The sequence below is a fragment of the Rhinoderma darwinii genome, unplaced genomic scaffold (genome assembly GCF_050947455.1).
Source record: "Rhinoderma darwinii isolate aRhiDar2 unplaced genomic scaffold, aRhiDar2.hap1 Scaffold_34, whole genome shotgun sequence".
In the NCBI taxonomy this organism is placed as follows: Eukaryota; Metazoa; Chordata; class Amphibia; order Anura; family Rhinodermatidae; genus Rhinoderma; species Rhinoderma darwinii.
In genome coordinates, this window is record NW_027463429.1 from 53453 (window position 1) to 68764 (window position 15312).

General features: G+C 46.8%; 1 protein-coding gene across 1 annotated transcript in view; it reads left to right on the forward strand.

Annotated features, from left to right (window-relative positions):
* LOC142705729 (fatty-acid amide hydrolase 1-like) overlaps positions 1-15312 on the forward strand; it is a 56772-nt gene that overhangs the window by 14214 nt on the left and 27246 nt on the right. The window lies entirely within an intron of this gene.

The window sequence follows — 15312 nt, forward strand, 5'->3', positions numbered from 1 at the left end:
ATCTGGTTTATATGTTCCCTCTCTGTCTCAGGCTCCAGATATCTGGTTTATATGTTCCCTCCCTGTCTCAGGCTCCAGATATCTGGTTTATATGTTCCCTCCCTGTCTCAGGCTCCAGATATCTGGTTTATATGTTCCGTTCCTGTTTCTGGCTCCAGATATCTGGTTTATATGTCCCCTCCCTGTCTCAGGCTACAGATATCTGGTTTATATGTTCCGTTCCTGTTTCTGGCTCCAGATATCTGGTTTATATGTCCCCTCCCTGTCTCAGGCTCCAGATATCTGGTTTATATGTTCCCTCCCTGTCTCAGGCTCCAGATATCTGGTTTATATGTTCCCTCCCTGTCTCAGGCTCCAGATATCTGGTTTATATGTTCCGTTCCTGTTTCAGGCTCCAGATATCTGGTTTATATGTTCCCTCCCTGTCTCCGGCTCCAGATATCTGGTTTATATGTTCCCTCCCTGTCTCAGGCTCCAGATATCTGGTTTATATGTTCCCTCCCTGTCTCAGGCTCCAGATATCTGGTTTATATGTTCCGTTCCTGATTCTGGCTCCAGATATCTGGTTTATATGTCCCCTCCCTGTCTCAGGCTACAGATATCTGGTTTATATGTTCCCTCCCTGTCTCGGGCTCCAGATATCTGGTTTATATGTTCCCTCCCTGTCTCAGGCTCCAGATATCAGGTTTATATGTTCCCTCCCTGTCTCAGGCTCCAGATATCTGGTTTATATGTTCCCTCCCTGTCTCGGGCTCCAGATATCTGGTTTATATGTCCCCTCCCTGTCTCAGGCTCCAGATATCCGGTTTATATGTTCCCTCCCTGTCTCAGGCTCCAGATATCTGGTTTATATGTTCCCTCCCTGTCTCAGCCTCCAGATATCTGGTTTATATGTTCCGTTCCTGTTTCTGGCTCCAGATATCTGGTTTATATGTCCCCTCCCTGTCTCAGGCTACAGATATCTGGTTTATATGTTCCCTCCCTGTCTCGGGCTCCAGATATCTGGTTTATATGTTCCCTCCCTGTCTCAGGCTCCAGATATCAGGTTTATATGTCCCCTCCCTGTCTCAGGCTCCAGATATCTGGTTTATATGTTCCCTCCCTGTCTCGGGCTCCAGATATCTGGTTTATATGTTCCCTCCCTGTCTCGGGCTCCAGATATCTGGTTTATATGTCCCCTCCCTGTCTCAGGCTCCAGATATCCGGTTTATATGTTCCCTCCCTGTCTCAGGCTCCAGATATCTGGTTTATATGTTCCCTCCCTGTCTCAGGCTCCAGATATCTGGTTTATATGTTCCCTCCCTGTCTCAGGCCCAGATATCTGGTTTATATGTTCCCTCCTTGTCTCAGACTCCAGATGTCTGGTTTATATGTCCCCTCCCTGTCTCAGGCTCCAGATATCTGGTTTATATGTTCCCTCCTTGTCTCAGGCTCCAGATATCTGGTCTATATGTTCCCTCCCTGTCTCAGGCTCCAGATATCTGGTTTATATGTTCCCTCCCTGTCTCCAGATATCTGGTTTATATGTTCCCTCCCTGTCTCAGGCTCCAGATATCTGGTTTATATGTTCCCTCCCTGTCTCTGGCTCCAGATATCTGGTTTATATGTCCCCTCCCTGTCTCAGGCTCCAGATATCAGGTTTATATGTTCCCTCCCTGTCTCCAGATATCTGGTTTATATGTTCCCTCCTTGTCTCATGCTCCAGATATCAGGTTTATATGTTCTCTCCCTGTATCAGGCTCCAGATATCTGGTTTATATGTTCCCTCCCTGTCTCAGGCTCCAGATATCAGGTTTATATGTTCCCTCCCTCGTCTCAGGCTCCAGATATCTGGTTTATATGTTCCCTCCCTGTCTCTGGCTCCAGATATCTGGTTTATATGTTCCCTCCCTGTCTCTGGCTCCAGATATCTGGTTTATATGTTCCGTTCCTGTTTCAGGCTCCAGATATCTGGTTTATATGTTCCCTCCCTGTCTCCGGCTCCAGATATCTGGTTTATATGTTCCCTCCCTGTCTCAGGCTCCAGATATCTGGTTTATATGTTCCGTTCCTGTTTCTGGCTCCAGATATCTGGTTTATATGTCCCCTCCCTGTCTCAGGCTACAGATATCTGGTTTATATGTTCCCTCCCTGTCTCGGGCTCCAGATATCTGGTTTATATGTTCCCTCCCTGTCTCAGGCTCCAGATATCAGGTTTATATGTTCCCTCCCTGTCTCAGGCTCCAGATATCTGGTTTATATGTTCCCTCCCTGTCTCAGGCTCCAGATATCTGGTTTATATGTTCCGTTCCTGTTTCTGGCTCCAGATATCTGGTTTATATGTTCCCTCCCTGTCTCAGGCTCCAGATATCTGGTTTATATGTTCCCTCCCTGTCTCAGCCTCCAGATATCTGGTTTATATGTTCCGTTCCTGTTTCTGGCTCCAGATATCTGGTTTATATGTCCCCTCCCTGTCTCAGGCTACAGATATCTGGTTTATATGTTCCCTCCCTGTCTCGGGCTCCAGATATCTGGTTTATATGTTCCCTCCCTGTCTCAGGCTCCAGATATCAGGTTTATATGTCCCCTCCCTGTCTCAGGCTCCAGATATCTGGTTTATATGTTCCCTCCCTGTCTCGGGCTCCAGATATCTGGTTTATATGTCCCCTCCCTGTCTCAGGCTCCAGATATCTGGTTTATATGTTCCCTCCTTGTCTCAGGCTCCAGATATCTGGTCTATATGTTCCCTCCCTGTCTCAGGCTCCAGATATCTGGTTTATATGTTCCCTCCCTGTCTCCAGATATCTGGTTTATATGTTCCCTCCCTGTCTCAGGCTCCAGATATCTGGTTTATATGTTCCCTCCCTGTCTCTGGCTCCAGATATCTGGTTTATATGTCCCCTCCCTGTCTCAGGCTCCAGATATCAGGTTTATATGTTCCCTCCCTGTCTCAGGCTCCAGATATCTGGTTTATATGTTCCCTCCCTGTCTCCAGATATCTGGTTTATATGTTCCCTCCTTGTCTCATGCTCCAGATATCAGGTTTATATGTTCTCTCCCTGTCTCAGGCTCCAGATATCTGGTTTATATGTTCCCTCCCTGTCTCAGGCTCCAGATATCAGGTTTATATGTTCCCTCCCTCGTCTCAGGCTCCAGATATCTGGTTTATATGTTCCCTCCCTGTCTCTGGCTCCAGATATCTGGTTTATATGTTCCCTCCCTGTCTCTGGCTCCAGATATCTGGTTTATATGTTCCCTCCCTGTCTCTGGCTCCAGATATCTGGTTTATATGTTCCGTTCCTGTTTCTGGCTCCAGATATCTGGTTTATATGTTCCCTCCCTGTCTCTGGCTCCAGATATCTGGTTTATATGTTCCCTCCCTGTCTCAGGCTCCATATATCAGGTTTATATGTTCCCTCCCTGTCTCAGACTCCAGATATCTGGTTTATATGTTACCTCCCTGTCTCAGGCTCCAGATATCTGGTTTATATGTTCCCTCCCTGTCTCAGGCTCCAGATATCTGGTTTATATGTTCCCTCCCTGTCTCAGGCTCCAGATATCTGGTTTATATGTTCCCTCCCTGTCTCAGGCTCCAGATATCTGGTTTATATGTTCCGTTCCTGTTTCTGGCTCCAGATATCTGGTTTATATGTCCCCTCCCTGTCTCAGGCTACAGATATCTGGTTTATATGTTCCGTTCCTGTTTCTGGCTCCAGATATCTGGTTTATATGTTCCCTCCCTGTCTCAGGCTCCAGATATCTGGTTTATATGTTCCGTTCCTGTTTCTGGCTCCAGATATCTGGTTTATATGTCCCCTCCCTGTCTCAGGCTACAGATATCTGGTTTATATGTTCCCTCCCTGTCTCGGGCTCCAGATATCTGGTTTATATGTTCCCTCCCTGTCTCAGGCTCCAGATATCAGGTTTATATGTTCCCTCCCTGTCTCAGGCTCCAGATATCTGGTTTATATGTTCCCTCCCTGTCTCAGGCTCCAGATATCTGGTTTATATGTTCCGTTCCTGTTTCTGGCTCCAGATATCTGGTTTATATGTTCCCTCCCTGTCTCAGGCTCCAGATATCTGGTTTATATGTTCCCTCCCTGTCTCAGCCTCCAGATATCTGGTTTATATGTTCCGTTCCTGTTTCTGGCTCCAGATATCTGGTTTATATGTCCCCTCCCTGTCTCAGGCTACAGATATCTGGTTTATATGTTCCCTCCCTGTCTCGGGCTCCAGATATCTGGTTTATATGTTCCCTCCCTGTCTCAGGCTCCAGATGTCTGGTTTATATGTCCCCTCCCTGTCTCAGGCTCCAGATATCTGGTTTATATGTTCCCTCCTTGTCTCAGGCTCCAGATATCTGGTTTATATGTTCCCTCCCTGTCTCCAGATATCTGGTTTATATGTTCCCTCCCTGTCTCAGGCTCCAGATATCTGGTTTATATGTTCCCTCCCTGTCTCTGGCTCCAGATATCTGGTTTATATGTCCCCTCCCTGTCTCAGGCTCCAGATATCAGGTTTATATGTTCCCTCCCTGTCTCAGGCTCCAGATATCTGGTTTATATGTTCCCTCCCTGTCTCCAGATATCTGGTTTATATGTTCCCTCCTTGTCTCATGCTCCAGATATCAGGTTTATATGTTCTCTCCCTGTCTCAGGCTCCAGATATCTGGTTTATATGTTCCCTCCCTGTCTCAGGCTCCAGATATCAGGTTTATATGTTCCCTCCCTGTCTCTGGCTCCAGATATCTGGTTTATATGTTCCCTCCCTGTCTCTGGCTCCAGATATCTGGTTTATATGTTCCCTCCCTGTCTCTGGCTCCAGATATCTGGTTTATATGTTCCCTCCCTGTCTCTGGCTCCAGATATCTGGTTTATATGTTCCGTTCCTGTTTCTGGCTCCAGATATCTGGTTTATATGTTCCCTCCCTGTCTCTAGCTCCAGATATCTGGTTTATATGTTCCCTCCCTGTCTCAGGCTCCATATATCAGGTTTATATGTTCCCTCCCTGTCTCAGACTCCAGATATCTGGTTTATATGTTTCCTCCCTGTCTCAGGCTCCAGATATCTGGTTTATATGTTCCCTCCCTGTCTCAGGCTCCAGATATCTGGTTTATATGTTCCCTCCCTGTCTCAGGCTCCAGATATCAGGTTTATATGTTCCCTCCCTGTCTCAGGCTCCAGATATCTGGTTTATATGTTCCCTCCCTGTCTCAGGCTCCAGATATCTGGTTTATATGTTCCGTTCCTGTTTCTGGCTCTAGATATCTGGTTTATATGTTCCCTCCCTGTCTCAGGCTCCAGATATCTGGTTTATATGTTCCCTCCCTGTCTCAGGCTCCAGATATCTGGTTTATATGTTCCCTCCCTGTCTCAGGCTCCAGATATCTGGTTTATATGTTCCGTTCCTGTTTCAGGCTCCAGATATCTGGTTTATATGTTCCCTCCCTGTCTCAGGCTCCAGATATCTGGTTTATATGTTCCCTCCCTGTCTCAGGCTCCAGATATCTGGTTTATATGTTCCCTCCCTGACTCAGGCTCCAGATATCTGGTTTATATGTTCCGTTCCTGTTTCTGGCTCCAGATATCTGGTTTATATGTCCCCTCCCTGTCTCAGGCTACAGATATCTGGTTTATATGTTCCCTCCCTGTCTCGGGCTCCAGATATCTGGTTTATATGTTCCCTCCCTGTCTCAGGCTCCAGATATCAGGTTTATATGTTCCCTCCCTGTCTCAGGCTCCAGATATCTGGTTTATATGTTCCCTCCCTGTCTCAGGCTCCAGATATCTGGTTTATATGTTCCGTTCCTGTTTCTGGCTCCAGATATCAGGTTTATATGTCCCCTCCCTGTCTCAGGCTCCAGATATCTGGTTTATATGTTCCCTCCCTGTCTCGGGCTCCAGATATCTGGTTTATATGTTCCCTCCCTGTCTCGGGCTCCAGATATCTGGTTTATATGTCCCCTCCCTGTCTCAGGCTCCAGATATCCGGTTTATATGTTCCCTCCCTGTCTCAGGCTCCAGATATCTGGTTTATATGTTCCCTCCCTGCCTCAGGCTCCAGATATCTGGTTTATATGTTCCCTCCCTGTCTCAGGCTCCAGATATCTGGTTTATATGTTCCCTCCCTGTCTCAGGCCCAGATATCTGGTTTATATGTTCCCTCCTTGTCTCAGACTCCAGATGTCTGGTTTATATGTCCCCTCCCTGTCTCAGGCTCCAGATATCTGGTTTATATGTTCCCTCCTTGTCTCAGGCTCCAGATATCTGGTCTATATGTTCCCTCCCTGTCTCAGGCTCCAGATATCTGGTTTATATGTTCCCTCCCTGTCTCCAGATATCTGGTTTATATGTTCCCTCCCTGTCTCAGGCTCCAGATATCTGGTTTATATGTTCCCTCCCTGTCTCTGGCTCCAGATATCTGGTTTATATGTCCCCTCCCTGTCTCAGGCTCCAGATATCAGGTTTATATGTTCCCTCCCTGTCTCAGGCTCCAGATATCTGGTTTATATGTTCCCTCCCTGTCTCCAGATATCTGGTTTATATGTTCCCTCCTTGTCTCATGCTTCAGATATCAGGTTTATATGTTCTCTCCCTGTCTCAGGCTCCAGATATCTGGTTTATATGTTCCCTCCCTGTCTCAGGCTCCAGATATCTGGTTTATATGTTCCCTCCCTGTCTCCAGATATCTGGTTTATATGTTCCCTCCCTGTCTCAGGCTCCAGATATCTGGTTTATATGTTCCCTCCATGTCTCTGGCTCCAGATATCTGGTTTATATGTCCCCTCCCTGTCTCAGGCTCCAGATATCAGGTTTATATGTTCCCTCCCTGTCTCAGGCTCCAGATATCTGGTTTATATGTTCCCTCCCTGTCTCCAGATATCTGGTTTATATGTTCCCTCCTTGTCTCATGCTCCAGATATCAGGTTTATATGTTCTCTCCCTGTCTCAGGCTCCAGATATCTGGTTTATATGTTCCCTCCCTGTCTCAGGCTCCAGATATCAGGTTTATATGTTCCCTCCCTCGTCTCAGGCTCCAGATATCTGGTTTATATGTTCCCTCCCTGTCTCTGGCTCCAGATATCTGGTTTATATGTTCCCTCCCTGTCTCTGGCTCCAGATATCTGGTTTATATGTTCCGTTCCTGTTTCAGGCTCCAGATATCTGGTTTATATGTTCCCTCCCTGTCTCCGGCTCCAGATATCTGGTTTATATGTTCCCTCCCTGTCTCAGGCTCCAGATATCTGGTTTATATGTTCCGTTCCTGTTTCTGGCTCCAGATATCTGGTTTATATGTCCCCTCCCTGTCTCAGGCTACAGATATCTGGTTTATATGTTCCCTCCCTGTCTCGGGCTCCAGATATCTGGTTTATATGTTCCCTCCCTGTCTCAGGCTCCAGATATCAGGTTTATATGTTCCCTCCCTGTCTCAGGCTCCAGATATCTGGTTTATATGTTCCCTCCCTGTCTCAGGCTCCAGATATCTGGTTTATATGTTCCGTTCCTGTTTCTGGCTCCAGATATCTGGTTTATATGTTCCCTCCCTGTCTCAGGCTCCAGATATCTGGTTTATATGTTCCCTCCCTGTCTCAGCCTCCAGATATCTGGTTTATATGTTCCGTTCCTGTTTCTGGCTCCAGATATCTGGTTTATATGTCCCCTCCCTGTCTCAGGCTACAGATATCTGGTTTATATGTTCCCTCCCTGTCTCGGGCTCCAGATATCTGGTTTATATGTTCCCTCCCTGTCTCAGGCTCCAGATATCAGGTTTATATGTCCCCTCCCTGTCTCAGGCTCCAGATATCTGGTTTATATGTTCCCTCCCTGTCTCGGGCTCCAGATATCTGGTTTATATGTCCCCTCCCTGTCTCAGGCTCCAGATATCTGGTTTATATGTTCCCTCCTTGTCTCAGGCTCCAGATATCTGGTCTATATGTTCCCTCCCTGTCTCAGGCTCCAGATATCTGGTTTATATGTTCCCTCCCTGTCTCCAGATATCTGGTTTATATGTTCCCTCCCTGTCTCAGGCTCCAGATATCTGGTTTATATGTTCCCTCCCTGTCTCTGGCTCCAGATATCTGGTTTATATGTCCCCTCCCTGTCTCAGGCTCCAGATATCAGGTTTATATGTTCCCTCCCTGTCTCAGGCTCCAGATATCTGGTTTATATGTTCCCTCCCTGTCTCCAGATATCTGGTTTATATGTTCCCTCCTTGTCTCATGCTCCAGATATCAGGTTTATATGTTCTCTCCCTGTCTCAGGCTCCAGATATCTGGTTTATATGTTCCCTCCCTGTCTCAGGCTCCAGATATCAGGTTTATATGTTCCCTCCCTCGTCTCAGGCTCCAGATATCTGGTTTATATGTTCCCTCCCTGTCTCTGGCTCCAGATATCTGGTTTATATGTTCCCTCCCTGTCTCTGGCTCCAGATATCTGGTTTATATGTTCCCTCCCTGTCTCTGGCTCCAGATATCTGGTTTATATGTTCCGTTCCTGTTTCTGGCTCCAGATATCTGGTTTATATGTTCCCTCCCTGTCTCTGGCTCCAGATATCTGGTTTATATGTTCCCTCCCTGTCTCAGGCTCCATATATCAGGTTTATATGTTCCCTCCCTGTCTCAGACTCCAGATATCTGGTTTATATGTTACCTCCCTGTCTCAGGCTCCAGATATCTGGTTTATATGTTCCCTCCCTGTCTCAGGCTCCAGATATCTGGTTTATATGTTCCCTCCCTGTCTCAGGCTCCAGATATCTGGTTTATATGTTCCCTCCCTGTCTCAGGCTCCAGATATCTGGTTTATATGTTCCGTTCCTGTTTCTGGCTCCAGATATCTGGTTTATATGTCCCCTCCCTGTCTCAGGCTACAGATATCTGGTTTATATGTTCCGTTCCTGTTTCTGGCTCCAGATATCTGGTTTATATGTTCCCTCCCTGTCTCAGGCTCCAGATATCTGGTTTATATGTTCCGTTCCTGTTTCTGGCTCCAGATATCTGGTTTATATGTCCCCTCCCTGTCTCAGGCTACAGATATCTGGTTTATATGTTCCCTCCCTGTCTCGGGCTCCAGATATCTGGTTTATATGTTCCCTCCCTGTCTCAGGCTCCAGATATCAGGTTTATATGTTCCCTCCCTGTCTCAGGCTCCAGATATCTGGTTTATATGTTCCCTCCCTGTCTCAGGCTCCAGATATCTGGTTTATATGTTCCGTTCCTGTTTCTGGCTCCAGATATCTGGTTTATATGTTCCCTCCCTGTCTCAGGCTCCAGATATCTGGTTTATATGTTCCCTCCCTGTCTCAGCCTCCAGATATCTGGTTTATATGTTCCGTTCCTGTTTCTGGCTCCAGATATCTGGTTTATATGTCCCCTCCCTGTCTCAGGCTACAGATATCTGGTTTATATGTTCCCTCCCTGTCTCGGGCTCCAGATATCTGGTTTATATGTTCCCTCCCTGTCTCAGGCTCCAGATGTCTGGTTTATATGTCCCCTCCCTGTCTCAGGCTCCAGATATCTGGTTTATATGTTCCCTCCTTGTCTCAGGCTCCAGATATCTGGTTTATATGTTCCCTCCCTGTCTCCAGATATCTGGTTTATATGTTCCCTCCCTGTCTCAGGCTCCAGATATCTGGTTTATATGTTCCCTCCCTGTCTCTGGCTCCAGATATCTGGTTTATATGTCCCCTCCCTGTCTCAGGCTCCAGATATCAGGTTTATATGTTCCCTCCCTGTCTCAGGCTCCAGATATCTGGTTTATATGTTCCCTCCCTGTCTCCAGATATCTGGTTTATATGTTCCCTCCTTGTCTCATGCTCCAGATATCAGGTTTATATGTTCTCTCCCTGTCTCAGGCTCCAGATATCTGGTTTATATGTTCCCTCCCTGTCTCAGGCTCCAGATATCAGGTTTATATGTTCCCTCCCTGTCTCTGGCTCCAGATATCTGGTTTATATGTTCCCTCCCTGTCTCTGGCTCCAGATATCTGGTTTATATGTTCCCTCCCTGTCTCTGGCTCCAGATATCTGGTTTATATGTTCCCTCCCTGTCTCTGGCTCCAGATATCTGGTTTATATGTTCCGTTCCTGTTTCTGGCTCCAGATATCTGGTTTATATGTTCCCTCCCTGTCTCTAGCTCCAGATATCTGGTTTATATGTTCCCTCCCTGTCTCAGGCTCCATATATCAGGTTTATATGTTCCCTCCCTGTCTCAGACTCCAGATATCTGGTTTATATGTTTCCTCCCTGTCTCAGGCTCCAGATATCTGGTTTATATGTTCCCTCCCTGTCTCAGGCTCCAGATATCTGGTTTATATGTTCCCTCCCTGTCTCAGGCTCCAGATATCAGGTTTATATGTTCCCTCCCTGTCTCAGGCTCCAGATATCTGGTTTATATGTTCCCTCCCTGTCTCAGGCTCCAGATATCTGGTTTATATGTTCCGTTCCTGTTTCTGGCTCTAGATATCTGGTTTATATGTTCCCTCCCTGTCTCAGGCTCCAGATATCTGGTTTATATGTTCCCTCCCTGTCTCAGGCTCCAGATATCTGGTTTATATGTTCCCTCCCTGTCTCAGGCTCCAGATATCTGGTTTATATGTTCCGTTCCTGTTTCAGGCTCCAGATATCTGGTTTATATGTTCCCTCCCTGTCTCAGGCTCCAGATATCTGGTTTATATGTTCCCTCCCTGTCTCAGGCTCCAGATATCTGGTTTATATGTTCCCTCCCTGACTCAGGCTCCAGATATCTGGTTTATATGTTCCGTTCCTGTTTCTGGCTCCAGATATCTGGTTTATATGTCCCCTCCCTGTCTCAGGCTACAGATATCTGGTTTATATGTTCCCTCCCTGTCTCGGGCTCCAGATATCTGGTTTATATGTTCCCTCCCTGTCTCAGGCTCCAGATATCAGGTTTATATGTTCCCTCCCTGTCTCAGGCTCCAGATATCTGGTTTATATGTTCCCTCCCTGTCTCAGGCTCCAGATATCTGGTTTATATGTTCCGTTCCTGTTTCTGGCTCCAGATATCAGGTTTATATGTCCCCTCCCTGTCTCAGGCTCCAGATATCTGGTTTATATGTTCCCTCCCTGTCTCGGGCTCCAGATATCTGGTTTATATGTTCCCTCCCTGTCTCGGGCTCCAGATATCTGGTTTATATGTCCCCTCCCTGTCTCAGGCTCCAGATATCCGGTTTATATGTTCCCTCCCTGTCTCAGGCTCCAGATATCTGGTTTATATGTTCCCTCCCTGCCTCAGGCTCCAGATATCTGGTTTATATGTTCCCTCCCTGTCTCAGGCTCCAGATATCTGGTTTATATGTTCCCTCCCTGTCTCAGGCCCAGATATCTGGTTTATATGTTCCCTCCTTGTCTCAGACTCCAGATGTCTGGTTTATATGTCCCCTCCCTGTCTCAGGCTCCAGATATCTGGTTTATATGTTCCCTCCTTGTCTCAGGCTCCAGATATCTGGTCTATATGTTCCCTCCCTGTCTCAGGCTCCAGATATCTGGTTTATATGTTCCCTCCCTGTCTCCAGATATCTGGTTTATATGTTCCCTCCCTGTCTCAGGCTCCAGATATCTGGTTTATATGTTCCCTCCCTGTCTCTGGCTCCAGATATCTGGTTTATATGTCCCCTCCCTGTCTCAGGCTCCAGATATCAGGTTTATATGTTCCCTCCCTGTCTCAGGCTCCAGATATCTGGTTTATATGTTCCCTCCCTGTCTCCAGATATCTGGTTTATATGTTCCCTCCTTGTCTCATGCTTCAGATATCAGGTTTATATGTTCTCTCCCTGTCTCAGGCTCCAGATATCTGGTTTATATGTTCCCTCCCTGTCTCAGGCTCCAGATATCTGGTTTATATGTTCCCTCCCTGTCTCCAGATATCTGGTTTATATGTTCCCTCCCTGTCTCAGGCTCCAGATATCTGGTTTATATGTTCCCTCCATGTCTCTGGCTCCAGATATCTGGTTTATATGTCCCCTCCCTGTCTCAGGCTCCAGATATCAGGTTTATATGTTCCCTCCCTGTCTCAGGCTCCAGATATCTGGTTTATATGTTCCCTCCCTGTCTCCAGATATCTGGTTTATATGTTCCCTCCTTGTCTCATGCTCCAGATATCAGGTTTATATGTTCTCTCCCTGTCTCAGGCTCCAGATATCTGGTTTATATGTTCCCTCCCTGTCTCAGGCTCCAGATATCAGGTTTATATGTTCCCTCCCTCGTCTCAGGCTCCAGATATCTGGTTTATATGTTCCCTCCCTGTCTCTGGCTCCAGATATCTGGTTTATATGTTCCCTCCCTGTCTCTGGCTCCAGATATCTGGTTTATATGTTCCGTTCCTGTTTCTGGCTCCAGATATCTGGTTTATATGTTCCCTCCCTGTCTCTGGCTCCAGATATCTGGTTTATATGTTCCCTCCCTGTCTCAGGCTCCATATATCAGGTTTATATGTTCCCTCCCTGTCTCAGGCTCCAGATATCTGGTTTATATGTTCCGTTCCTGTTTCTGGCTCCAGATATCTGGTTTATATGTTCCCTCCCTGTCTCAGGCTCCAGATATCTGGTTTATATGTTCCCTCCCTGTCTCAGGCTCCAGATATCTGGTTTATATGTTCCCTCCCTGTCTCAGGCTCCAGATATCTGGTTTATATGTTCCGTTCCTGTTTCAGGCTCCAGATATCTGGTTTATATGTTCCCTCCCTGTCTCAGGCTCCAGATATCTGGTTTATATGTTCCCTCCCTGTCTCAGGCTCCAGATATCTGGTTTATATGTTCCCTCCCTGTCTCAGGCTCCAGATATCTGGTTTATATGTTCCGTTCCTGTTTCTGGCTCCAGATATCTGGTTTATATGTCCCCTCCCTGTCTCAGGCTACAGATATCTGGTTTATATGTTCCGTTCCTGTTTCTGGCTCCAGATATCTGGTTTATATGTCCCCTCCCTGTCTCAGGCTACAGATATCTGGTTTATATGTTCCCTCCCTGTCTCGGGCTCCAGATATCTGGTTTATATGTTCCCTCCCTGTCTCGGGCTCCAGATATCAGGTTTATATGTCCCCTCCCTGTCTCAGGCTCCAGATATCTGGTTTATATGTTCCCTCCCTGTCTCGGGCTCCAGATATCTGGTTTATATGTTCCCTCCCTGTCTCGGGCTCCAGATATCTGGTTTATATGTCCCCTCCCTGTCTCAGGCTCCAGATATCCGGTTTATATGTTCCCTCCCTGTCTCAGGCTCCAGATATCTGGTTTATATGTTCCCTCCCTGTCTCAGGCTCCAGATATCTGGTTTATATGTTCCCTCCCTGTCTCAGGCCCAGATATCTGGTTTATATGTTCCCTCCTTGTCTCAGACTCCAGATGTCTGGTTTATATGTCCCCTCCCTGTCTCAGGCTCCAGATATCAGGTTTATATGTTCCCTCCTTGTCTCAGGCTCCAGATATCTGGTCTATATGTTCCCTCCCTGTCTCAGGCTCCAGATATCTGGTTTATATGTTCCCTCCCTGTCTCCAGATATCTGGTTTATATGTTCCCTCCCTGTCTCAGGCTCCAGATATCTGGTTTATATGTTCCCTCCCTGTCTCTGGCTCCAGATATCTGGTTTATATGTCCCCTCCCTGTCTCAGGCTCCAGATATCAGGTTTATATGTTCCCTCCCTGTCTCAGGCTCCAGATATCTGGTTTATATGTTCCCTCCCTGTCTCCAGATATCTGGTTTATATGTTCCCTCCTTGTCTCATGCTCCAGATATCAGGTTTATATGTTCTCTCCCTGTCTCAGGCTCCAGATATCTGGTTTATATGTTCCCTCCCTGTCTCAGGCTTCAGATATCAGGTTTATATGTTCCCTCCCTCGTCTCAGGCTCCAGATATCTGGTTTATATGTTCTCTCCCTGTCTCTGGCTCCAGATATCTGGTTTATATGTTCCCTCCCTGTCTCTGGCTCCAGATATCTGGTTTATATGTTCCCTCCCTGTCTCTGGCTCCAGATATCTGGTTTATATGTTCCGTTCCTGTTTCTGGCTCCAGATATCTGGTTTATATGTTCCCTCCCTGTCTCTGGCTCCAGATATCTGGTTTATATGTTCCCTCCCTGTCTCAGGCTCCATATATCAGGTTTATATGTTCCCTCCCTGTCTCAGACTCCAGATATCTGGTTTATATGTTTCCTCCCTGTCTCAGGCTCCAGATATCTGGTTTATATGTTCCCTCCCTGTCTCAGGCTCCAGATATCAGGTTTATATGTTCCCTCCCTGTCTCAAGCTCCAGATATCTGGTTTATATGTTCCCTCCCTGTCTCAGGCTCCAGATATCTGGTTTATATGTTCCCTCCCTGTCTCAGGCTCCAGATATCTGGTTTATATGTTCCCTCCCTGTCTCAGGCCCAGATATCTGGTTTATATGTTCCCTCCTTGTCTCAGACTCCAGATGTCTGGTTTATATGTTCCCTCCCTGTCTCAGGCTCCAGATATCTGATCTATATGTTCCCTCACTGTCTCAGACTCCAGATATCTGGTTTATATGTTCCCTCCCTGTCTCAGGCTCCAGATATCTGGTTTATATGTTCTCTCCCTGTCTCTGGCTCCAGATATCTGGTTTATATGTTCCCTCCCTGTCTCAGGCTCCAGATATCAGGTTTATATGTTCCCTCCTTGTCTCATGCTCCAGATATCAGGTTTATATGTTCTCTCACTCTCTCAGGCTCCAGATATCTGGTTTATATGTTCCCTCCCTGTCTCAGGCTCCAGATATCAGGTTTATATGTTCCCTCCCTGTCTCAGGCTCCAGATATCTGGTTTATATGTTCCCTCCCTGTCTCCAGATATCTGGTTTATATGTTCCCTCCCTGTCTCAGGCTCCAGATATCTGGTTTATATGTTCCCTCCCTGTCTCTGGCTCCAGATATCTGGTTTATATGTCCCCTCCCTGTCTCAGGCTCCAGATATCAGGTTTATATGTTCCCTCCCTGTCTCAGGCTCCAGATATCTGGTTTATATGTTCCCTCCCTGTCTCCAGATATCTGGTTTATATGTTCCCTCCCTGTCTCTGGCTCCAGATATCTGGTTTATATGTTCCCTCCCTGTCTCAGGCTCCAGATATCAGGTTTATATGTTCCCTCCCTGTCTCAGACTCCAGATATCTGGTTTATATGTTCCCTCCCTTTCTCAGGCTCCAGATATCTGGTTTATATGTTCCCTCCCTGTCTCAGGCTCCAGATATCTGGTTTATATGTTCCCTCCTTGTCTCAGGCTCCAGATATCTGGCTTATATGTCCCCTCCCTGTCTCAGGCTCCAGATATCAGGTTTATATGTTCCCTCTCTGTCTCATGCGCCAGATATC